This window comes from Poromitra crassiceps (assembly GCF_964638095.1).
Source record: "Poromitra crassiceps genome assembly, chromosome: 8".
Taxonomy (NCBI): Eukaryota; Metazoa; Chordata; class Actinopteri; order Beryciformes; family Melamphaidae; genus Poromitra; species Poromitra crassiceps.
Genome location: NC_139629.1, coordinates 50,487,692 through 50,513,656, shown reverse-complemented (window position 1 = coordinate 50,513,656; position 25,965 = coordinate 50,487,692).

Genomic DNA, 25,965 nt, shown 5'->3' with positions numbered 1-25,965 from the left:
ACTACAATTTGTAACAAATATTGTATAATAAATTGCCTAAGATGAGGTAGTTTATTATTGGATATATAATTAGAATCATAATTGGCATTTTAGGAGTGGGTTTTTCTATAAGTTAAGACCTAGGGTAAATTATTCTATTCAGAGAAAATGTGGTTAAAGGATCTGTAATCATAGAAGAGTATTTCTCATTTGTGAGAGTTTTGAAATAAGTCTGTTTCTTACTTGCGCACCGGCACTTTTAATGTGTCATGCATGGTCATTCATGAAAAATGGTTTAAATGAATTTCCTCATTTAAAATAAGTGCATTTATGTAATTTACATTCATAGAGGAATAGATTGTAGTTGTAAAAGGTTTTGAGATAGTTCCGTTTCATACCGGCGCACTGCACTTTTAATGTGTCATGCACTGTCATCTATGGAAAAGGGTTTAAATGAATTTCCTCTTTTAAAGTAAAGGCATTTTTATAATATACATTCATAGAGGAATAGATTGTAGTTGTAAAAGGTTTTGAGATAGTTCCGTTTCATACCGGCGCACTGCACTTTTAATGTGTCATGCACTGTCATCTATGGAAAAGGGTTTAAATGAATTTCCTCTTTTAAAGTAAAGGCATTTTTATAATATACATTCATAGAGGAATAGATTGTAGTTGTAAAAGGTTTTGAAATAGTTCCGTTTCATACCGGCGCACTGCACTTTTAATGTGTCATGCATGGTCATTCATGAAAAATGGTTTAAATGAATTTCCTCATTTAAAATAAATGCATTTATATAGAGTACATTTATAAAGGAATAGATTGTAGTTGTAAAAGGTTTTGAAATAAGTCTGTGTCACAACTGCACACCGCACGATTAATGTGTCATGCACTATCATCTATGGAAAAGGGTTTAAATAAATTTCCTCTTTTAAATTAAAGGCATTTAAATAATACACAATTATAGGAGAATAGATTGTATTGGTTAAAAGGTTAGAAATAATTCTGTTTCATACCCACACTCCTTGTTATAGAATGGAGCATTGATATTTTCAAAGGGACATGCGATGTCTGTTCTAACTAAGAATGTGACAAGGCAGCATTTTATTCTGGGAACAGTGATACTGAAATTCACATAGCAGGATCGTTTCCAGTCCTGGACAAAAATACCCGTTGATAGTTATGGAGTATTAATAGAGAACCACCAGTGAAGCGATCTTCCCCGTTCTTCACTAGCTGATAGCTATTGCCAAATGACGTAATGTAATGACAGGAAGCCCCAGTGAAGCAACTGAATGAGATGACAGTAACATATCGACCAACTGTAAGGATTCAACGTTTGGAGAGTGGTTTGAAATGCAATGCGTGGAGTAAGATATATTCTGAGATATGCATTTTAGTGGGCCATAGGGATCTGATGAATACGAAGTGTTATGTAATTCAAATGTGAAATATATGCTGTTTCAGTCTGAATGGAAATGTTAGTCTAGTATGAAGAAGCAATGATATTCAATAAGTTTGGATGGCTCATGGTGAGAGATTGACGATGGCCGGTGCCCCGTGTATTAGAAGGCGCAGACCGGCCATAATAGTAATATTACCATTGACGATCTGTCCAGGACCTGGGAGACTGAGGATAAGTTATGTAGTGTTTTATATAATATAGAACACTTCACATGGGAGGCGAGTTCGAACCCTCGGGAAATACAGATGATTATTCCCCATATGGTGGAAATAAATTATTTCATTAAAGATACACCTGAACTGGACAGTTGGCACTCAGAGCTGATTGGGTTTCACATTTGAAGTAAATACATGCATGATGGGTTATATAGCATTTTTATTAACATTCCATATGGAAGTTCTACAAGGCAGCATTTTATTCTGGGAACACTTGTACTGGAACTCACCTAGCTGGGAATTGGATAAGGCAGCATTTTAGTCTGGGAACAAATGTAAAGTGGTTTATCACGCTGAAGTGTACAGTAACATATATCTGTGTTTTGAACTCGTTTAGGGAAGTTGGAGTAGATCTATTTTTAGAAGAGTAAGAAACCGACGGTTTGAGGCCCGCAACAGGCTGGTGTGTGACACTCATTTCACACCGAGAGGGGATCATAACGGAACAGAGCCTATAGGAAGCAGGCTATATTTAAGGGAAATACATGTTAGTTATTTACTTTGATCTCAGCTGGATCATTTCAAGTCTTGGATAATAAGATCTTGTGGAAGCGTTACTTTGAACAAGGAGTTTTAGACTTGAATAGGGGAGAGAAAACACTTCCTCTTTTCACTGCATGAAGCAACAGGTTAGCAGTGGCCTGACTGAGCTATTATTAGAATGGGTGCAGAAGGCCACATGTAGTCATTCAACTTATACTGATACAAGTTACAGTAGCTGATTACAGTAGCTATGATTCCAACCAGGTTAATTAATATTAAAGTGGAGCACCACACCAGGAGTATTTGAGCTTGAATAAAAAGGGTTTATTCAATTTAAAGTTAAGAAAGATGATTTGTGTTATTATGTTGTGTTTAAATGTATGCCATGTGAATGTTTGATAATTGTATTGAGATTGTATTTGTGCTGTGCTACGCTATATGCTCTAATTAAAAAGCAATTTATATGTGCCAATAACTAATCTCATCTCTCTTATTTGAACGAATGTTCATCCTTTAGGTAGTAGCCTCTTCTCGTGATGTAAAAATACTAGGAACATTTGGTTTAGCCTGAAGTATCACGTCTTTTAAGGTTACTCTGGAGGCCTTTGTGATGACAAGCTTAAAACGACTACCTGACAGAGAAGGTGTATTAAAACATCACCAGGATTAAGCAAGAATTGTCATCGCAAGGGAAGAACTTTTAACATGACCTTAACCAGTGCAGATTAACACATAGTTAAAATTCATTTTCCAACAAACACAACAACAGAAAGTGCTAGAGGGAGCCACCGTTAACTTGAGTGATCACCCCTAGGGGATGAGGAGCCACTGCCCCCGACGGGTGACCACAGCAGGTCAGACTTGAGAATGAAGGTGGTGAAAAGTTGGATGAATCCCTCTACCCCGCGGGTTACTAGATGAGCTAGTCATGATATACCGTAGCAGATGTCCTTAAGAAAATAAACCAGCGGATAGGCTAGCTATAGAAGTAAGAGTGTAACCTGCGTCGATACGCTGTAAGGCTTATCGAGCATTATTAACAACGGATCGGATCACATCACAATAGATTTTTTTTTTTTTGCAATTCCAGCGCGGGCCGTAATTTGCCCATGTATAATAGTATCCTTCTTTGCCTTGTATATTTTCTTAATTTTGTCTGCTTTTTGCAAGGTATATTAAAAAAAGAAAATCTTTAATTGGCCAAATCGTTGCCTATACTGTATATTCAAGAAAAATATTGGTATCGGCATAATATCGGTATCGGCAGATATCCAAATTCAGGTATCGGAATTGGATCGGAAGTGAAAAAAGTGGATCGTGCATCCCTAAGCACAGGCTCGACTTACTTGGAAATACCAGTGTTAGTTTCAAAATGAGTTCCTGGTGGTGCTATATGTGTAAAAGCAGAAGCAGTCACAGAAATCACAAGCCCCAGTTAGACCTGGTGTTAACACATACCATCACGTGCCTTCAGCTCAGCCATGGTGAGAAACAGGTTGCCCTCTTCTGGCCTACCTTCCTTCTCAGCTATAAGAATATAAATAAGAACATGTCACCTCATTGTGGCTGCATAGTCCATGACATATGTGAGTCATTTGTGGTGACAGATATTCTCATAAAATATTGTCTACATGCAGCACATATAGGTTGTTGTTAAATCAAGCTATCAGTATGCCACCGTGCTATTGTCACATTTAAAACATATATTTTTTAAGTCCAAAAAAAGATCCCCAAAAAGTAGAGTAAAACCTGGTTTGCGGGTCAGTCTGACGACGATGCATGCAAGTAGGACGGCGATGAGGCCAAAGAAGAGACAACCAGAGATGGCGAGAAGCAGCCTTCTTTTCAGAACTACAGAAAGAGATGAGAGAGAGAGACAGAGAGAATAACAGTGAGAGAGAATTGACCTTTTTCACAGCAGCCAGTTTGTTTCTAAAAGGCAACACATGGTGCAACCAAAACATTAAGGAGGGTTTCCAACTTCCAATCCATTTAGGTGTTCCAGTGCTGAGGCCCTGCTTAATGTTTTGCTTGCACTTGTGTTTTCCCTGCATTTTAGACACAAATGGCTGCTGTGAAAAAGACCCATAGTAACATTTCTACTTAAAGAGCATGGTGCAATTGGTGCAATCGCTCTCACGGAGCGAAATCCATTTCTGGCAGTAAATCACTTTTTGGCACAACACCGGCTCTTCCGAGCTGACCCCAGTAATACTCACGGAGGTTCTTGGTCTTGAAGGGCTCGCTCTTTGTTGAAAAAGTTGGCCTCCTGGTGCGGATACCCTGGCAGATGTATTGGCTCTGGTTGGGGTTATCCTGCTTTGTGACGGTATGTTTTTCAGAGTGGGCCAGGTCGATTTCTTCTCCCTCTCTGAACCTGCACAGTTTTGCATGTTTGAATGTTCAAAGAGGTGAGATGACACATAGTACACATGAAATAATGTATTCATGACTAATGGATCATTGGATCGGCCTCCGACCATTCGACCAGACAGGGCAGGACTCAGTTTGCTAACCCAACTTACAGTAGCCTGCACTAGCCTGCACTAACCTGCGCTAGCCTGCGCCAGCTGGCTGGCTGACTAACAAGTCATGAGAAGAGTCATAAACATAAACAAATGGGGTTAAAATGTGTCAGACAACTGTTATGTGGGAGGCAAAGCTTCAACAGCAGTGGAGAAGAGTTCTGGCTAGCGTTAGCACGGTGCTAGCCTAGTGTTACTTGATAGCCGTTAGCACCGCTGCTAGTGCTAGTTGCTAGACTCGCTGCTAGCGCTAACTGTAAGTCGTTAGCTACAGATCGCTAGCTGACAGGCGTCTACACACACACACACACACACACACACACACACACAGACACACACTTTTCACAGACAGCAACATAACACAGCACGGTGAAAGGTGACAGCAGACATGTGCACCGAGTGCTGCCTGCTGTAGCAGCGTCAAGCTAGCTAGAGTTAGCTAGGACTAGACAGGAAGTGGGGCCGTTTTTCCTTAAAGTGTGGATTGTGTCACATTTCCTGTTTGTGGACTTTAGCTCAGCACCAGAGCTGTCCATCCTCTCTCTCTGCTTACAGGCGGGAGATCAACAATCTGATGACTTGATGCAGTCAAAACAACCTGGAGCTCAACACTCAAAAGACAGGCCGTCCCGGTGGCTGACCTGGTGGAGCGCGTACCACATAGTCCTTCACGCAGCTGCGCCAGGTTCGAATCTTACCCATGGTCCTTTGCCGCATGTCCTCCCCTCTCTCTCTCCCCACCCCCCAGCCCCCCAAACCGCCCCCCCCCTTCCCCCTCCCACCCGGTGCCCCCTGAGCACAGCCGGCTTAGTTTCCCCCAACTGACATTGTCCTACCGTCCCTCCCTGCCCAACCATTATGCCACTTTAAAGGACTGCAATTTAAATTTAGTGATTGCTGCATACTTCCACTGAGTCAAATTCCTACTATTTGCTTGTTACACTTCATTCCAGAGCGTTAACTGGAGCTGTGGATCATACCATGTGTAGCTCCAGAGGTCTTGGCTTGCCTGCACCTCACATCTGAGCACCAGGCTGTCGGTGGAGAAGACTTCTGACCAGCCAGTTAACAGGGTCATGACCGCCCATGGACGCACTGCAGAACCACAGTCACAAATTAGATGGACGCATTCAACACTTGCATACTTACAGACAAATGTAAGGAGGACGTCAACAGAAGCTTACCTTGAATGTGAAGATTTAGAGGCTGGCTTAAGTTTGTCTGGAATGGTTTGTTCTTGCCTCTTTTCGCTTGGCATTGGTATGATCCGTTATTTGGTTTGACAGCAGAGTTGATGACATGAGACTTTCCAGACACCTGGAGTGGTTTGCTATCGTGGAACAACAGATACTCCCATCCAGAGGAGACATTAACTTCACAGGTGAAGGAGAGTGATTCCTCAATGAACATCTTCTTGTGCTCTGGTTTCTGCATCAGTATAGCCTGGGGCATCTTATCTGAGGGTAGGTCATCATGCTATTGTCATCAATATGTTAATAATTTGACACTGCATTTTCCAGAGCAAGGAGCAACTGGCCTTTTTGTCTTAAAGAGATACTTTGACATATTTCTTCAGTAATATAGTGCAGTAGAGTTTATCCAAAAGATATCGAGTGAGAATCTTCTCACCTTTTTATAAAACCCGGGTTATATTCATAACCTTTAGTTTTCCTAAAATTACTCCTGTAGGCCTAATATTCATTTTTTCTCCTTCTCCAGTGTCTGGTGAACATGTCAAAGTATTCCTTTGAAGTGCTGCATCACTAAATTGAAAAATAACAAATCTCACCATAGACTTGGAGTGTAAGTCCAGAACTGGTCTTGGTGCTGACAGACCTGCTCTTGTGTTGTCCTCTACATGTGTATTGTCCTTGGTGTGAGTCTGAAGCAGAGAGGATGGATAGATTCCCTCCATCATCAGTCAGAGAAATGGAAGGAGCAGCTGGCAGCGGCTCACTGCCTCTGTACCAGTGATACTTCCACTCAGAGCTGCTCTGAATGCCACAACTCAACTCCACACTCTCAGTGGGGAACACATCCATCCACGGGCTCATTAGCTTCAAGAGTGGTACCGGGATTTCTAAAGAGAAACAGATACATGATTAGCCCTTTTTCATATTCGTAGAAATATCATGTTATATATTTCCACATTATTGCTCCTATACACATAAAATGACAACACAAATAAAGTGTTTTCTTCTTTAGCTCACCAGAATGCGTAGTGAGGATAACAGTACAACAATAAATTACCATGTCATCTGCATATATGAAGATCAGCATTTGACATACACAAAAAGCTAAAACATAACAAATAATTTTAAATAATTGTCACCTACCAATAATAACTAGAGTCAATGCCTCACTGTTCTTTGTAAAGAATGGTGGTGTTCCTCTAGTGGCCTTGCATGTGTATTTCCCTCCATCAGAGGGCGCAGGAGAGCTGATGATATAACTGTCTTTACTGGGGTCAGAAGTGTTGAGTTGTTGTCGGTCTTTGTACCACAGATACTCCCAGCCAGACGACTCACCAACCCTACAGTTGATGGACACTGCTTCTCCAACATATATCTGCTTAAAGTCAGGATCGTTGCTCAGAGTTGGTTTGGGTTTGTTGTCTAAATGGAAAGGAAAGTTCACCCCAGGTCATTACTAGAGTTCATTACTTGAAGCCTTAAATATGTGAAACCACAATTACATCTACACGAGGCGTACATGATAATGTATTAATACAAGTTGTGTCGGATATGTCAATCCAATATCGAAAGTTTCAGACAGTAAACATTAAAACATACTTTGCATTCTAGGAACAGAAATGATACTGTGCATCTGCCTAGTATGTGTCTTCAGTTCAGGTTAGCATTTGGAGGACTGGCAGGAGTTTTAAATAACACTCAAAAGAACAGTGTGTGCTACAAACAATGCAAGTGTATTGTCTTTTGTCAGATTAAACAAACATGGTAAATTCAAATAAACGATAAACAGGTAAAGGTGTTTCAAACTAGCTGAGACAAAATGTTTTACAGAACTCACCATAAACTGTGATATCAGTTGTGTTGCTGAGTGCAGAGCTGAACTTCCTGGTTTTGTGATGACCTTCACAGGTGTAGCCTCCTCGATGTGTTGGACCGACTGAAGAGATGGTGAGTGATGATCCCTCTGCACCCAGGGACAGGGTTGGGTCATTATGGAGCTCCTGTGCATCTCTGAACCAGGTAAAAGTCCAGTCAGAGCTGCCAGTCACTTCACAGCTCAACTCCACTTTCTCAGTTTGGAACACATCTGACCAGCGTGTCTTCAGCTTCAGAGATGGTTTGGGCGGGTCTGGAAGTATTCAACAAATGGAAAATTTACAAAATTCTGATATTAAAGATGGGTGGTGTTAGCGAATCTAACTGGAATGGAGTCTTAGCACCAGCATAGAATAGGAAATTGCCAATCGAATAAGTCAGGAAATAGCAATACAAATATATAAGATTAAAGACATCTTGATCATGCTATAGCACCAAATTCCTATTTGCTAGAAAGACATTATTGCTCCTATACACATAAAAACATGGCAACACAAAGTATTTTCTTCTTTAGCTCACCAGAATGCGTTGTGAGGATAACAGTACAACAATAAATTACCATGTCATCTGCATATATGAAGATCAGAATTTGACATACACAAAAAGCTAAAACATAACAAATAATTTTAAATAATTGTCACCTACCAATAATAACTAAAGGCAATGCCCCACTGTTCTTTGTGAGGAATGCTGGCGTTCCTCTGGTGGCCTTGCATGTGTATTTCCCTCCATCAGGGGGCGCAGGAGAGCTGATGATATAACTGTCTTTACTGGGGTCAGAAGTGGAGAGTTGTTTTCCGTCTTTGTACCACAGATACTCCCAGCCAGACGACTCACCAACCCTACAGTTGATGGACACTGCTTCTCCAACATATATCTGCTCAACATCAGGATTCTTGCTCACTGTTGGTTTGGGTTTGTTGTCTAAATGGAAAGGACAGTTCACCCCAGGTCATTCCTAGAGTTAATTACTTTAAGCTTTAAATATGTGAAACCACAATTGCATCTACACGAGGCCTACATGATAATGTATTAATACAAATGTTGTCTGATATTTCAATGACATATCATAAAGTATCATTACAATATTGAAAGTTTCAGACAGTAAACAGTAAAATATACAACATTTGCATTCTAGGAACAGAAATGATACTGTGCATCTGCCTAGTATGTGTCTTCAGTTCAGGTTAGCATTTGGAGGACTGGCAGGAGTTTTAAATAACACTCAAAAGAACAGTGTCTGCTACAAACAATGCAAGTGTATTGTCTTTTGTCAGATTAAACAAACATGGTAAATTCAAATAAACGATAAACAGGTAAAGGTGTTTCAAACTAGCTGAGACAAAATGTTTTACAGAACTCACCATAAACTGTGATATCAGTTGTGTCGCTGAGTGCAGAGCTGAACTTCCTGGTTTTGTGATGACCTTTACAGGTGTAGCCTCCTCGATGTGTTGGACCGACTGAAGAGATGGTGAGTGATGATCCCTCTGCACCCAGGGACAGGGTTGGGTCATTATGGAGCTCCTGTGCATCTCTGAACCAGGTAAAAGTCCAGTCAGAGCTGCCAGTCACTTCACAGCTCAACTCCACTTTCTCAGTTTGGAACACATCTGACCAGCGTGTCTTCAGCTTCAGAGATGGTTTGGGCGGGTCTGGAAGTATTCAACAAATGGAAAATTTACAAAATTCTGATATTAAAGATGGGTGGTGTTAGCGAATCTAACTGGAATGGAGTCTTAGCATCAGCATAGAATAGGAAATAGCCAATCGAATAAGTCAGGAAATAGCAATACAAATATATAAGATTAAAGACATCTTGATCATGCTATAGCACCAAATTCCTATTTGCTAGAAAGACATTATTGCTCCTATACACATAAAAACATGGCAACACAAAGTATTTTCTTCTTTAGCTCACCAGAATGCGTTGTGAGGATAACAGTACAACAATAAATTACCATGTCATCTGCATATATGAAGATCAGAATTTGACATACACAAAAAGCTAAAACATAACAAATAATTTTAAATAATTGTCACCTACCAATAATAACTAAAGGCAATGCCCCACTGTTCTTTGTGAGGAATGCTGGTGTTCCTCTGGTGGCCTTGCATGTGTATTTCCCTCCATCAGGGGGCGCAGGAGAGCTGATGATATAACTGTCTTTACTGGGGTCAGAAGTGGAGAGTTGTTTTCCGTCTTTGTACCACAGATACTCCCAGCCAGACGACTCACCAACCCTACAGTTGATGGACACTGCTTCTCCAACATATATCTGCTCAACATCAGGATTCTTGCTCACTGTTGGTTTGGGTTTGTTGTCTAAATGGAAAGGACAGTTCACCCCAGGTCATTCCTAGAGTTAATTACTTTAAGCTTTAAATATGTGAAACCACAATTGCATCTACACTAGGCCTACATGATAATGTATTAATACAAATGTTGTCTGATATTTCAATGACATATCATAAAGTATCATTACAATATTGAAAGTTTCAGACAGTAAACAGTAAAATATACAACATTTGCATTCTAGGAACAGAAATGATACTGTGCATCTGCCTAGTATGCGTCTTCAGTTCAGGTTAGCATTTGAAGGACTGGCAGGAGTTTTAAACAACACTCAAAAGAACAGTGTCTGCTACAAACAATGCAAGTGCTTTGTCAAATTAAACAAACATGGTAAATTAAAATAAACGATAAACAGGTAACGGTGTTTTAAACTAGCTGAGACAAAACGTTTCACAGAACTCACCATAAACTGTGATATCAGTTGTGTCACTGAGTGCAGAGCTGATATTCCTGGTTTTGTGATGACCTTTACAGGTGTAGCCTCCTCGATGTGTTGGACCGACTGAAGAGATGGTGAGTGATGATCCCTCTGCACCCAGGGACAGGGTTGGGTCATTATGGAGCTCCTGGGCATCTCTGAACCAGGTAAAAGTCCAGTCAGAGCTGCCAGTCACTTCACAGCTCAACTCCACTTTCTCAGATTGGAACACATCCGACCAGCGTGTCTTCAGCTTCAGAGATGGTTTAGGTGGATCTGGAAGTATGCAACAAATGGAGAATTTACAAAGCTTTTGACATTAAAGATGAATGGTGTTAGCTAATCTAACTGAATTTGAGTCTTTGCATCAGCATACATGTAGAATAGGAAATAGCAATATTAACATATTTAAGATTAAGCACATCTTGATCATGTTATAGCACCAAATTCCTATTGGCTAGAAATACTTCTCACAATATTGACTAATAGATTTACATAAATTCTAAGTTGTGTGAAGTGGAGTTAATAACGAAGGTTCAGACAGGACGATCTTGATCCTCACCGGTTCCACAGTCACTGCACTTCTCCTGCTTGCTCACCTGTTAACCTGTCAGCTTCCTGGTGATAATTGAATAATCAGTGGTTGCCTCCTAGTTTCCCCTAAGCCAATAGCATAGCAACACATCACCTCATACACCTTTGCTCACCTGCACTTTTAGCCTATCACATTGTGGCACTCCCCTTTAGGCAGCCTATCACATGGTTGCTGTGTGCATAAATATGCTTTTCTGTGTCTCATTCAGTCTCTCTAAACCCTGCTGGCTGACACACACCCACCACCTCCCCGTCTCCACCAAGTCCCTGATCCATCAGTCATCAAGAGGTTTCACCAGCACCAGTATCCTGACTCCACAGGGGGGTATATATGGCTGTGCTGCTCGAGCTGATCCAGCTCGATCTCGATATCTCCCTGCGGTGTCAAGCTCCAAAGACTAACTAACTTTCTCATCATAATATTCTGTAAAAATCATTCATCATCATTACAATAAATCATTGTTTATCCATCAAGTCTCCTGATTGAACTTAGATCTATGCAGTGCAAGAGCATACAGTACGTACCCAGAATGAGCAAATGTGCATTTCACCAAATAAATCTACTGTTTTAGAATGACAAAAAGTGATGGGAACTTGCACAATCACTCCTTCACTAAGAGGCTTGATGGAGGCAGTTCTTTGTCTATGACACAACCATTAAAGAAAACTCACCAATGACATCTAAAGAAACAGCATTGCTCAACGTTGACAGTTCCTCTCCTCGCTTGGCTTTGCACCAGTATTTGCCGCTGTGAATAGCAGCTGCAAACGTAATATTACTGGGATCATACAGAGGTGTTCTTTGGTCATTATGGAACCACAGATAGGTCCAATCAGGAGAGCTGCCACTGGCTGTGCAGCTCAGAGTAGCCCTCTCCCCTTCATACATCTGGCCAGCAGGTGGATCCACAGACAGAGTCGGAGTCACACTCGACATTGGGTGCACAGTGGAGGCTGGGAGCACAGTGGAGGCTGGGGAAAGCAGGGGCAGGTTCTCATAGTTTAAATTGCAAATTGCAAATCATCTGCAGTGTGAAACACTGAGGTTTTATTAAACAGTGTAAAAAACCTTTCTTACCATCACCAGGATCCTGAGCTGCACAAAGAGCAGTGAGAGCTGTTGAAAAGAGACAGATTCATTTTCCGCTCTGGATTTTCTAGCTTCAGCTATATGGCTACTGTAAGACATATATGACAGGAGTCCAAATTCATTTATTTATTTATTTTTAGCTGAAAACATGGTCTTGATAGATTTATTACAATCTAATGCAACAATTTGGTAACACTTTATTTTAAGGTACACTTATTAACCACTAACTAGCTGCTTATTAGCATGCATATGTTTATTAGCCATTATAAAGCACTTATTAATGGCTTATTCTGCATGATCATATTCGACAACTAGTAGGCCATTAACTATGAGTTTTCCCTCAATAACCTCCTAATTACTGCTTATTGATAGTAAATAAGCAAGTTGTTGTGCATTAATTATGATCTTAATAGGCTTTGCTCAGTATGGGCATTATAAGGTGGTAATACCACAAGAATAGTTATTCTTTGTTAATAACTCTTAATAAATATGGTATATTCCTATCTAAGTAAACACAAACTACAAGTGTAACTAGTGTCCAATTAACTCCAAACTAAGTCTTAATAACTCAGAATATGTTCCCCAATCTAAAGTGAGGTCTTATTCATAACTAATTCATTAGTAGTTTGACACTTATTAACCCAAACAGGTTCCCTAATCTAAAGTTGCCTCCTCTTCATAGTTAGTAAGTCGACTACAACACAAAACTACTACAATTAACAGACACTATTCGGTATATGGTTACACCTTGAAAGTTTGTTAGGTCTGTGATTCAAATGCCTATTCCCATTCAGTGGTAGAGGAACAAAGATACATTGCTAGCATTTAAGCAGAAGGCTTTAGATGAAAACGGCTTTAAGATAATGAAAAACGGTAGATTCAATGTGTCCATTTTTTTGACTGGTAGTCAACTTGCTATCTGCAACTACATTTCACACAGGCTTCATACTGGATATTTTTTCCTGATGTCATGTAAAAGCATTCCAAGTGGTCGATTTATATGCTGGTTTGCACGCCAGTAAGTCCACTCAATTACATCCAAGTGATCTTTCAACATACTTTCTGTGCGGTTCCCTCTTAGTCTCCAGATTGTTGACTTGCAAACCCCCCAAAGTCTCTCCAGGTTGTATGTGCACCAGTAACAGGGTCAACAAAAAATTCTCGATAGTTGACGGTCAGGTGATTGTCCCCTTCGTCCTGAAGACGGCGGTAAGACCTCCATCCAAATTGCAATGATTTTATTTTATTGTATTTTATGGCACTTTATGGCACTTTAGACTTTTAGTCTTGTCAGTAACTGTTTACTATCCCATGTCCTATGCCTGATGATGCAGGCTAGTATAGAATGTAGTCTCTAGTCTGCTGCCTGGCCTGCCCTGTCATCAGATATGGTATTTAAGGTGCTACTGTAAATGGTTTCAATCTGCGTGATCCTTTACACCTAAAAGCTCTTGTCAGTATCTATAAATCTGTTCTTTAATGTTTTAAAAAGTGGTCCATTAAAAAGGAGATATTTCTACTTGTGTTGACTTTGTTCCTCTACCACTGAATGGGAATAGACATTTGAATCACAGACTTAACAAACTTTCAAGGTGTAACCATATACCGAATACTGCGAATAGTGTCTGTTAATTGTATAGTTTTGTGTTGTAGTCGACTTACTAACTATGAAGAGGAGGCAACTTTAGATTAGGGAACCTGTTTAGGTTAATAATTGTCAAACTACTAGTGAATTAGTTATGAATAAGACCTCACTTTAGATTGGGGAACATATTCTGAGTTATAAAGACTTAGTTTGGAGTTAATTGGACACTATAGTAACACTTGTAGTTTTGTGTTTTCTTAAATGGGATTAGACCATATTTATTAAGAGTTATTAACAAAGAATAACTATTCTTGTGGTATTACCACCTTATAATGCCCTTACTGAGCAAAGCCTATTAAGATCATAATTCATGCACAACAACTTGCTTATTTACTATCAATAAGCAGTAATTAGGAGGTTATTGAGGGAAAACTCGTAGTTAATGGCCTACTAGTTGTCGAATATGATCATGCAGAATAAGCCATTAATAAGTGCTTTATAATGGATAATAAACAGCTAATATGCTACTAATATGCTAATATGCTAATATGCTACTAATATGTATATATATATATATACTATATGCTAATAAGCAGCTAGTTAGTGGTTAATAAGTGTACCTTAAAATAAAGTGTTACCATATATATATATATATATATATATATATATATATATATATATATATATATATATATAACTTCTTGACCAGTTCACACTCCTAACATAAAATAACATGCTTAAGTATTTAATGGGAATACTAACATTTACATTCATCTAATATTGACCTAGAATATATATATATATATATATATATATATATATATATATATATATATATATATATATATATATATATATATATATATATATATATATAACAAAAATTGCAACTTCCTAGAAACTTACCTATTAGGCTGAAGGTCTTAAGCCACATTTTCCCTTGAGCAGTACATGTGTAGAGACTGTGGAGCATGCACTGAGCACAAATAAGCAACTGTCATCAGCGAGTTCAATCATACAATTTATGTGCACAGTTTCTGTCAGTAAAGCAAATAAGTACATGGGTGTGTTAAAGAGGTGTGAAACCACAGATCAGTAGCTTCAGTTACTGCAATGTTCCTGTCAAACATCAGATTGAGGAACAAATGTGATCTCTGTGACGTTGAGCGTGGCCTGGTTGGTTGTAGGTGCCACATGGGCTATTTTGAGGATGTTCACACACAACATTCTTTAGTTACCGGTAGTCAAGTTTATTTGTATAGCACATTTCATACACAGAGGCAATTCAAAGTGCTTGACATAAAATGGTTGACACAAGAAAATAAAAGAATAAGAATAGTTACACAGAATGGTGTGTAAAACAAAAACATCCAGTGACACGACAGTTCTGCAGACTGAAACGTCTTGTTGATGAGAGGTCAGAGGAGAATGGCCAGACTGGTTGGAGCTGACAGAGAGGCTACAGTAACTCAGATAACCTCTTCATGTGGTGAGCAGAAAAGCATCACAGAATGCAACCCAGAAGCGAACTTGTGACAGGAAGGTCGTCGTTCAATCCCCTGGACAGGCAGGATACATCTGGGGGGTGAAAAAGCAGCACTTGCCCCTCTCTCATTACCACCACTGAGGTGCCCTTGAGCAAGGCCCTTAACCCCAACTGCTCCGGTGGAGCTGCTCAGTGGCCAGCAGATCAGACTGTGGTTGTAGTGTAGTCGCAAACTGAATTTCAACCGACGTAGACCAACCTCCATAATCATCATCTGATCAGCCCGTGTCGTCAGTCATGTATGACGTCAGTTAAGACCTATGAGGTTTCAGCCCATGTCAAGATGTATGACGTTGGTTATGACGTCAGTCATTGCCAATTTCATTCTAGTATAATGTATATAGTGAAGATTTTAGCTCGCGTTCCTCCCTTGGCCGAATCATAGCAGCAGCTTGCATCTTGGCTGTTTGTCCACACTGAACTCTTGTTTCACCCCACCCACCTCTCCAGTCCACCACCAACGTGTCTTGACTCCTGAAGAATTCCCCACCGGGGGGGATTCTCTCCATCCTAGCTAATCAGATGCCCCCTCCCACCTCAAGAGGGGCATCATTTTGCAATGGAGTCATACGCCAAAGTAACTGCCATGCCAGGCCATTTGTTGAATTTGTTGAATAAAGCCGCTTGTTAAATCTTACCAACTGGTCTCTGGTCTCTCGTGGTTGAACCGGTCAGCTTCCAGGTGCGAATGTGAAGAGGGTGCTGCTGATAAAGAGGACATTGCTGTCAGTGAGACTTCCCCTGTAAGGGGGAGGTTAAAAAGCTCAACAGGAAAAGCCAAGATCAAACAGGATGTAACAATCACAAGATGGCACTTAAATGTGACATCATTCCTACACACATAATGTCAAGGCATCTCTATTTTAACGTCACGCATCAGAGTTAACCACAAGAGCTATCGAAGGCTGCAGAGTCGAGCCGAGTTTGGCAGTCAGCTGAGGCTTCCTGCAATAACAACTCATCCTCTCAGAGTTTCCAATGCTAGAACTACCGGTAGAAGTTTTGCTAGCCCTTCTCAGAACGCTGCTATATTCAGATCATACCACCTGAATCCAGCGTCCTTTATAAGACAAAAGACCCTTCTCACGGGGGCCATTTTGTGTCGAAAAGGCAGGATGAACACACAGGTGCAAGCAAAACACTAATGAGGTGTTTCTATCTTCCATGATTGGAAGTTTGTCACACTCACAAGTTACTGGACAGTCTTGCAGTCTCCTGTGTTTCCCGAGATTCGAAAGTCAGCGAGGCTGATAAACATTTTTAATTATTTTTTATAAACTGGTCAACCGGGGGTCGATTCTCTCTAAACAACAGTTCAAAATGGCGCAGATGGGTTTGGTTTAGGCAGACACCAGGGTAAGCCAATCAGAGGCAGAGTTTTAACAATCACACTCTGTGTGTGATTGTAACATAATTTCATCTGCTTGTTTCTGTTACAGGATGATCTAATTGACTGAACCTCAGTGACTGCCTGCACATGTGAAATACCCCCCCTCTTGTCTCCTTTCTTGCAGTCACATCAGATGCTGCTGATCAGTACAAGTTTGAATGAACACTCATGGATATTTATTCTTTTTGTATTTTGATATTTTATGTAGGAAGACACACCATGCTTTAGAATGCTGTAATAACATGACATGGACAAATATTCATAAACATATCACACAGACGTATCCCTTTACTAAACAAACCAATGGTGATTCATGAAGTTACTGGAGAAGGCTACATTCTATCTGATGTTTGTTCAGCTTTAAGGCACAATTGATGACATTAGGGTGAGAATCACAGAGTAACTCATGATACAATACGATACTATTATGATACTTGGCCTTCGATACAGCTAACTGGACACTGCGCGAGACACCCTGAGCTGCCTGCCAGCCGAGTCATTCTGTGGGAACCAACTCATAGGAGGATGAACCCTGGGAGACCACTTAAGACCATGGTGAACACCCTAAAAGAGGACTGCTGAGCTGCAACAACTGGGGAGCTGTGGTCCCTGATGGAAGCACGAGATGTGTGGAAGGTCCGACATCGTGCGGACCATCCTGGCCTGAGTCGACGCGGTGAGTGAGGCTTCGATAACCATGGTATAGAACGATTCTGCGATACATTGCAGGAAATTTCATCACAATATCATTGTAACTGGAGAGGAGAAAATACCCCAAAAAAGGCAAAAAGCTGGAATTATGTATTTATTCTCAGAATTGACGTGAAACAATGTACAACAAAGCGCATAATATTTGCAAAGTGCTTCCACGACACCATGTGTGAAGTTAAAATGTTTAAAGGAAGTGACAAAATAATGCCTCACTAAAATATTTTCAATCTGTGCAAATTAAGTTTACAGAAAACTAAAAGAAAAGAAAAACATAAATTAATGTAAAATATACACACTACAAAATACACGCTAGTGTATCGGATAATCAAATGTATTGCTAGAGGATCACTCACCCACCCCTATGTTTGATAAACTGTTAAGCTATAACATGAGATGTATGCTTACTGCATGAATAATGGTCTTTGTTACATATTTACATATTCACTTATATATTTTACAGTAAAACTTCTTTATAATACAGCCATGGGTGTTGTTAGGCCTGGGCATTGGGGGCTATAGTCCAGAATGTTTTATTAATAGCCCCGGATCTTTTTGTTGTTGTTGTAAAAATAGCCCCGGCCTAATCTATTCATCTGTCATTCATGCTTTAAAGCCCTCAAAAATAACATGATATATCACATTGATCAGAAATGGAGCAGCAATTTGCTTCCTGTCTGTGTGCAAGTAACCTATAGAAGGAAGAGACATCACTCTCATCACAGCGTTCACATTTTGCATTGGGGGTAGACTTTGGGGACAGTTCTATTGAAATGAATGGGGCAGGCATGGAAAGTCCCACTATCAACCATCATACAGTATCTATGTTGTTTCACCTTTGATTGAAAAATGCTTCAAAAGATTGCAAAATCCGAACGCTATGATGTGAGTGATATCTTTTCCTTCTTTATAGGTTCCTTGTTTGTTTGTCAATGAAGGCTAATGTAGAAGACCTCCCTAAAGAGGGCTGGGCTAAGCCCCCAATATCTTCAGACCCTAAGGAACGCCCCTGAATATAGTACTAAATTCAACAATGCAAAAAACAACAACAACAATAATAACAACAATAATAACAATAATAATAATAATAATAATAATAATAATAAAGAAGACTAAAAAAATACATTTACAGATCTCAGCAATATGTAATGTGCAACCATGAGTACTGTTGAATGCAGAAGAAATGTGTACACAGATATACATCATCAGTGAGTCATCTTTTGAAGGACAACAGCTCACCACTGCTGTCTGCTGCATCAAGGCTCTCAGGTGTGACAGCTAGAGAGAAAGACAGAGGGCGATGTGGAGATGGATCAATATGACATTATGCATGTGAAGGAAGTGGTAACGTGCCCATTATCATAGAGAGAATATCAGTGCATTTTGTAATATGGCTGTAATACCTTGTTCCTCCTGGGAGGTTATGGGTAGGGGTGCTGACTCACTGCAAATTGTGCCATTGTCATCCCCATCTGCAAGTGAGATTTACACACATGGACACACACACACACACACACACACACACACACACACACAGACACACAGACACACACACACACACACACACACGTGGACACACGCACGCACGCGCGCGCACACACACACACACACACACACACACACACACACACACACAGACACACACACACACACACACACACAGACACACACACACGCACATACACACACACATTCACAACCAGTCAAAGATAAATAGTAAGAAATGGTAAGAGATGAACTTTTTTCCTGATCAACTGCATTACTGTTGTCATCTGTGTTATTTTATTTACGGTACCTTTACTTGAAGCAGTCTCTGCTGCCTCCGTGTCGGTGACATGTTCAGCCAGTGGACAGGGTATATCTGTAGGACGGAAGAAGGCACAAACATTCAATACGAAGCCATATAAAAGGTGTTGAGCACAGGTAGGGATGGGGCCGATCCGATCCAATATCGGTATCGGGTGCCGATTTGGCACTAATTCACGGATCGGATCACATCACAATAGATTTTTTTTTTTTTGCAATTCCAGCGCGGGCCGTAATTTGCCCATGTATAATAGTATCCTTCTTTGCCTTGTATATTTTCTTAATTTTGTCTGCTTTTTGCAAGGTATATTAAAAAAAGAAAATCTTTAATTGGCCAAATCGTTGCCTATACTGTATATTCAAGAAAAATATTGGTATCGGCATAATATCGGTATCGGCAGATATCCAAATTCAGGTATCGGAATTGGATCGGAAGTGAAAAAAGTGGATCGTGCATCCCTAAGCACAGGCTCGACTTACTTGGAAATACCAGTGTTAGTTTCAAAATGAGTTCCTGGTGGTGCTATATGTGTAAAAGCAGAAGCAGTCACAGAAATCACAAGCCCCAGTTAGACCTGGTGTTAACACATACCATCACGTGCCTTCAGCTCAGCCATGGTGAGAAACAGGTTGCCCTCTTCTGGCCTACCTTCCTTCTCAGCTATAAGAATATAAATAAGAACATGTCACCTCATTGTGGCTGCATAGTCCATGACATATGTGAGTCATTTGTGGTGACAGATATTCTCATAAAATATTGTCTACATGCAGCACATATAGGTTGTTGTTAAATCAAGCTATCAGTATGCCACCGTGCTATTGTCACATTTAAAACATATATTTTTTAAGTCCAAAAAAAGATCCCCAAAAAGTAGAGTAAAACCTGGTTTGCGGGTCAGTCTGACGACGATGCATGCAAGTAGGACGGCGATGAGGCCAAAGAAGAGACAACCAGAGATGGCGAGAAGCAGCCTTCTTTTCAGAACTACAGAAAGAGATGAGAGAGAGAGACAGAGAGAATAACAGTGAGAGAGAATTGACCTTTTTCACAGCAGCCAGTTTGTTTCTAAAAGGCAACACATGGTGCAACCAAAACATTAAGGAGGGTTTCCAACTTCCAATCCATTTAGGTGTTCCAGTGCTGAGGCCCTGCTTAATGTTTTGCTTGCACTTGTGTTTTCCCTGCATTTTAGACACAAATGGCTGCTGTGAAAAAGACCCATAGTAACATTTCTACTTAAAGAGCATGGTGCAATTGGTGCAATCGCTCTCACGGAGCGAAATCCATTTCTGGCAGTAAATCACTTTTTGGCACAACACCGGCTCTTCCGAGCTGACCCCAGTAATACTCACGGAGGTTCTTGGTCTTGAAGGGCTCGCTCTTTGTTGAAAAAGTTGGCCTCCTGGTGCGGATACCCTGGCAGATGTATTGGCTCTGGTTGGGGTTATCCTGCTTTGTGACGGTATGTTTTTCAGAGTGGGCCAGGTCGATTTCTTCTCCCTCTCTGAACCTGCACAGTTTTGCATGTTTGAATGTTCAAAGAGGTGAGATGACACATAGTACACATGAAATAATGTATTCATGACTAATGGATCATTGGATCGGCCTCCGACCATTCGACCAGACAGGGCAGGACTCAGTTTGCTAACCCAACTTACAGTAGCCTGCACTAGCCTGCACTAACCTGCGCTAGCCTGCGCCAGCTGGCTGGCTGACTAACAAGTCATGAGAAGAGTCATAAACATAAACAAATGGGGTTAAAATGTGTCAGACAACTGTTATGTGGGAGGCAAAGCTTCAACAGCAGTGGAGAAGAGTTCTGGCTAGCGTTAGCACGGTGCTAGCCTAGTGTTACTTGATAGCCGTTAGCACCGCTGCTAGTGCTAGTTGCTAGACTCGCTGCTAGCGCTAACTGTAAGTCGTTAGCTACAGATCGCTAGCTGACAGGCGTCTACACACACACACACACACACACACACACACACACACAGACACACACTTTTCACAGACAGCAACATAACACAGCACGGTGAAAGGTGACAGCAGACATGTGCACCGAGTGCTGCCTGCTGTAGCAGCGTCAAGCTAGCTAGAGTTAGCTAGGACTAGACAGGAAGTGGGGCCGTTTTTCCTTAAAGTGTGGATTGTGTCACATTTCCTGTTTGTGGACTTTAGCTCAGCACCAGAGCTGTCCATCCTCTCTCTCTGCTTACAGGCGGGAGATCAACAATCTGATGACTTGATGCAGTCAAAACAACCTGGAGCTCAACACTCAAAAGACAGGCCGTCCCGGTGGCTGACCTGGTGGAGCGCGTACCACATAGTCCTTCACGCAGCTGCGCCAGGTTCGAATCTTACCCATGGTCCTTTGCCGCATGTCCTCCCCTCTCTCTCTCCCCACCCCCCAGCCCCCCAAACCGCCCCCCCCCCTTCCCCCTCCCACCCGGTGCCCCCTGAGCACAGCCGGCTTAGTTTCCCCCAACTGACATTGTCCTACCGTCCCTCCCTGCCCAACCATTATGCCACTTTAAAGGACTGCAATTTAAATTTAGTGATTGCTGCATACTTCCACTGAGTCAAATTCCTACTATTTGCTTGTTACACTTCATTCCAGAGCGTTAACTGGAGCTGTGGATCATACCATGTGTAGCTCCAGAGGTCTTGGCTTGCCTGCACCTCACATCTGAGCACCAGGCTGTCGGTGGAGAAGACTTCTGACCAGCCAGTTAACAGGGTCATGACCGCCCATGGACGCACTGCAGAACCACAGTCACAAATTAGATGGACGCATTCAACACCTGCATACTTACAGACAAATGTAAGGAGGACGTCAACAGAAGCTTACCTTGAATGTGAAGATTTAGAGGCTGGCTTAAGTTTGTCTGGAATGGTTTGTTCTTGCCTCTTTTCGCTTGGCATTGATATGATCCGCTATTTGATTTGACAGCAGAGTTGATGACATTTTTAGACACCTGGAGTGGTTTGCTATCGTGGAACAACAGATACTCCCATCCAGAGGAGACATTAACTTCACAGGTGAAGGAGAGTGATTCCTCAATGTACATCTCCTTGTGCTCTGGTTTCTGCATCAGTATAGCCTGGGGCATCTTATCTGAGGGTAGGTCATCATGCTATTGTCATCAATATGTTAATAATTTGACACTGCATTTTCCAGTGCAAGGAGCAACTGGCCTTCTTGTCTTAAAGGGATACTTTGACATATTTCTTCAGTAATATAGTGCAGTAGAGTTTATCCAAAAGATATCGAGTGAGAATCTTCTCACCTTTTTATAAAACCCGGGTTATATTCATAACCTTTAGTTTTCCTAAAATTACTCCTGTAGGCCTAATATTCATTTTTTCTCCTTCTCCAGTGTCTGGTGAACATGTCAAAGTATTCCTTTGAAGTGCTGCATCACTAAATTGAAAAATAACAAATCTCACCATAGACTTGGAGTGTAAGTCCAGAACTGGTCTTGGTGCTGACAGACCTGCTCTTGTGTTGTCCTCTACATGTGTATTGTCCTTGGTGTGAGTCTGAAGCAGAGAGGATGGATAGATTCCCTCCATCCTCAGTCAGAGAAATGGAAGGAGCAGCTGGCAGCGGCTCACTGCCTCTGTACCAGTGATACTTCCACTCAGAGCTGCTCTGAATGCCACAACTCAACTCCACACTCTCAGTGGGGAACACATCCATCCACGGGCTCATTAGCTTCAAGAGTGGTACCGGGATTTCTAAAGAGAAACAGATACATGATTAGCCCTTTTTCATATTCGTAGAAATATCATGTTATATATTTCCACATTATTGCTCCTATACACATAAAATGACAACACAAATAAAGTGTTTTCTTCTTTAGCTCACCAGAATGCGTAGTGAGGATAACAGTACAACAATAAATTACCATGTCATCTGCATATATGAAGATCAGCATTTGACATACACAAAAAGCTAAAACATAACAAATAATTTTAAATAATTGTCACCTACCAATAATAACTAGAGTCAATGCCTCACTGTTCTTTGTAAAGAATGGTGGTGTTCCTCTAGTGGCCTTGCATGTGTATTTCCCTCCATCAGAGGGCGCAGGAGAGCTGATGATATAACTGTCTTTACTGGGGTCAGAAGTGTTGAGTTGTTGTCGGTCTTTGTACCACAGATACTCCCAGCCAGACGACTCACCAACCCTACAGTTGATGGACACTGCTTCTCCAACATATATCTGCTTAAAGTCAGGATCGTTGCTCAGAGTTGGTTTGGGTTTGTTGTCTAAATGGAAAGGAAAGTTCACCCCAGGTCATTACTAGAGTTCATTACTTGAAGCCTTAAATATGTGAAACCACAATTACATCTACACGAGGCGTACATGATAATGTATTAATACAAGTTGTGTCGGATATGTCAATCCAATATCGAAAGTTTCAGACAGTAAACATTAAAACATACTTTGCATTCTAGGAACAGAAATGATACTGTGCATCTGCCTAGTATGTGTCTTCAGTTCAGGTTAGCATTTGGAGGACTGGCAGGAGTTTTAAATAACACTCAAAAGAACAGTGTGTGCTACAAACAATGCAAGTGTATTGTCTTTTGTCAGATTAAACAAACATGGTAAATTCAAATAAACGATAAACAGGTAAAGGTGTTTCAAACTAGCTGAGACAAAATGTTTTACAGAACTCACCATAAACTGTGATATCAGTTGTGTTGCTGAGTGCAGAGCTGAACTTCCTGGTTTTGTGATGACCTTCACAGGTGTAGCCTCCTCGATGTGTTGGACCGACTGAAGAGATGGTGAGTGATGATCCCTCTGCACCCAGGGACAGGGTTGGGTCATTATGGAGCTCCTGTGCATCTCTGAACCAGGTAAAAGTCCAGTCAGAGCTGCCAATCACTTCACAGCTCAACTCCACTTTCTCAGTTTGGAACACATCTGACCAGCGTGTCTTCAGCTTCAGAGATGGTTTGGGCGGGTCTGGAAGTATTCAACAAATGGAAAATTTACAAAATTCTGATATTAAAGATGGGTGGTGTTAGCGAATCTAACTGGAATGGAGTCTTAGCATCAGCATAGAATAGGAAATAGCCAATCGAATAAGTCAGGAAATAGCAATACAAATATATAAGATTAAAGACATCTTGATCATGCTATAGCACCAAATTCCTATTTGCTAGAAAGACATTATTGCTCCTATACACATAAAAACATGGCAACACAAAGTATTTTCTTCTTTAGCTCACCAGAATGCGTTGTGAGGATAACAGTACAACAATAAATTACCATGTCATCTGCATATATGAAGATCAGAATTTGACATACACAAAAAGCTAAAACATAACAAATAATTTTAAATAATTGTCACCTACCAATAATAACTAAAGGCAATGCCCCACTGTTCTTTGTGAGGAATGCTGGCGTTCCTCTGGTGGCCTTGCATGTGTATTTCCCTCCATCAGGGGGCGCAGGAGAGCTGATGATATAACTGTCTTTACTGGGGTCAGAAGTGGAGAGTTGTTTTCCGTCTTTGTACCACAGATACTCCCAGCCAGACGACTCACCAACCCTACAGTTGATGGACACTGCTTCTCCAACATATATCTGCTCAACATCAGGATTCTTGCTCACTGTTGGTTTGGGTTTGTTGTCTAAATGGAAAGGACAGTTCACCCCAGGTCATTCCTAGAGTTAATTACTTTAAGCTTTAAATATGTGAAACCACAATTGCATCTACACGAGGCCTACATGATAATGTATTAATACAAATGTTGTCTGATATTTCAATGACATATCATAAAGTATCATTACAATATTGAAAGTTTCAGACAGTAAACAGTAAAATATACAACATTTGCATTCTAGGAACAGAAATGATACTGTGCATCTGCCTAGTATGTGTCTTCAGTTCAGGTTAGCATTTGGAGGACTGGCAGGAGTTTTAAATAACACTCAAAAGAACAGTGTCTGCTACAAACAATGCAAGTGTATTGTCTTTTGTCAGATTAAACAAACATGGTAAATTCAAATAAACGATAAACAGGTAAAGGTGTTTCAAACTAGCTGAGACAAAATGTTTTACAGAACTCACCATAAACTGTGATATCAGTTGTGTCGCTGAGTGCAGAGCTGAACTTCCTGGTTTTGTGATGACCTTTACAGGTGTAGCCTCCTCGATGTGTTGGACCGACTGAAGAGATGGTGAGTGATGATCCCTCTGCACCCAGGGACAGGGTTGGGTCATTATGGAGCTCCTGTGCATCTCTGAACCAGGTAAAAGTCCAGTCAGAGCTGCCAGTCACTTCACAGCTCAACTCCACTTTCTCAGTTTGGAACACATCTGACCAGCGTGTCTTCAGCTTCAGAGATGGTTTGGGCGGGTCTGGAAGTATTCAACAAATGGAAAATTTACAAAATTCTGATATTAAAGATGGGTGGTGTTAGCGAATCTAACTGGAATGGAGTCTTAGCATCAGCATAGAATAGGAAATAGCCAATCGAATAAGTCAGGAAATAGCAATACAAATATATAAGATTAAAGACATCTTGATCATGCTATAGCACCAAATTCCTATTTGCTAGAAAGACATTATTGCTCCTATACACATAAAAACATGGCAACACAAAGTATTTTCTTCTTTAGCTCACCAGAATGCGTTGTGAGGATAACAGTACAACAATAAATTACCATGTCATCTGCATATATGAAGATCAGAATTTGACATACACAAAAAGCTAAAAC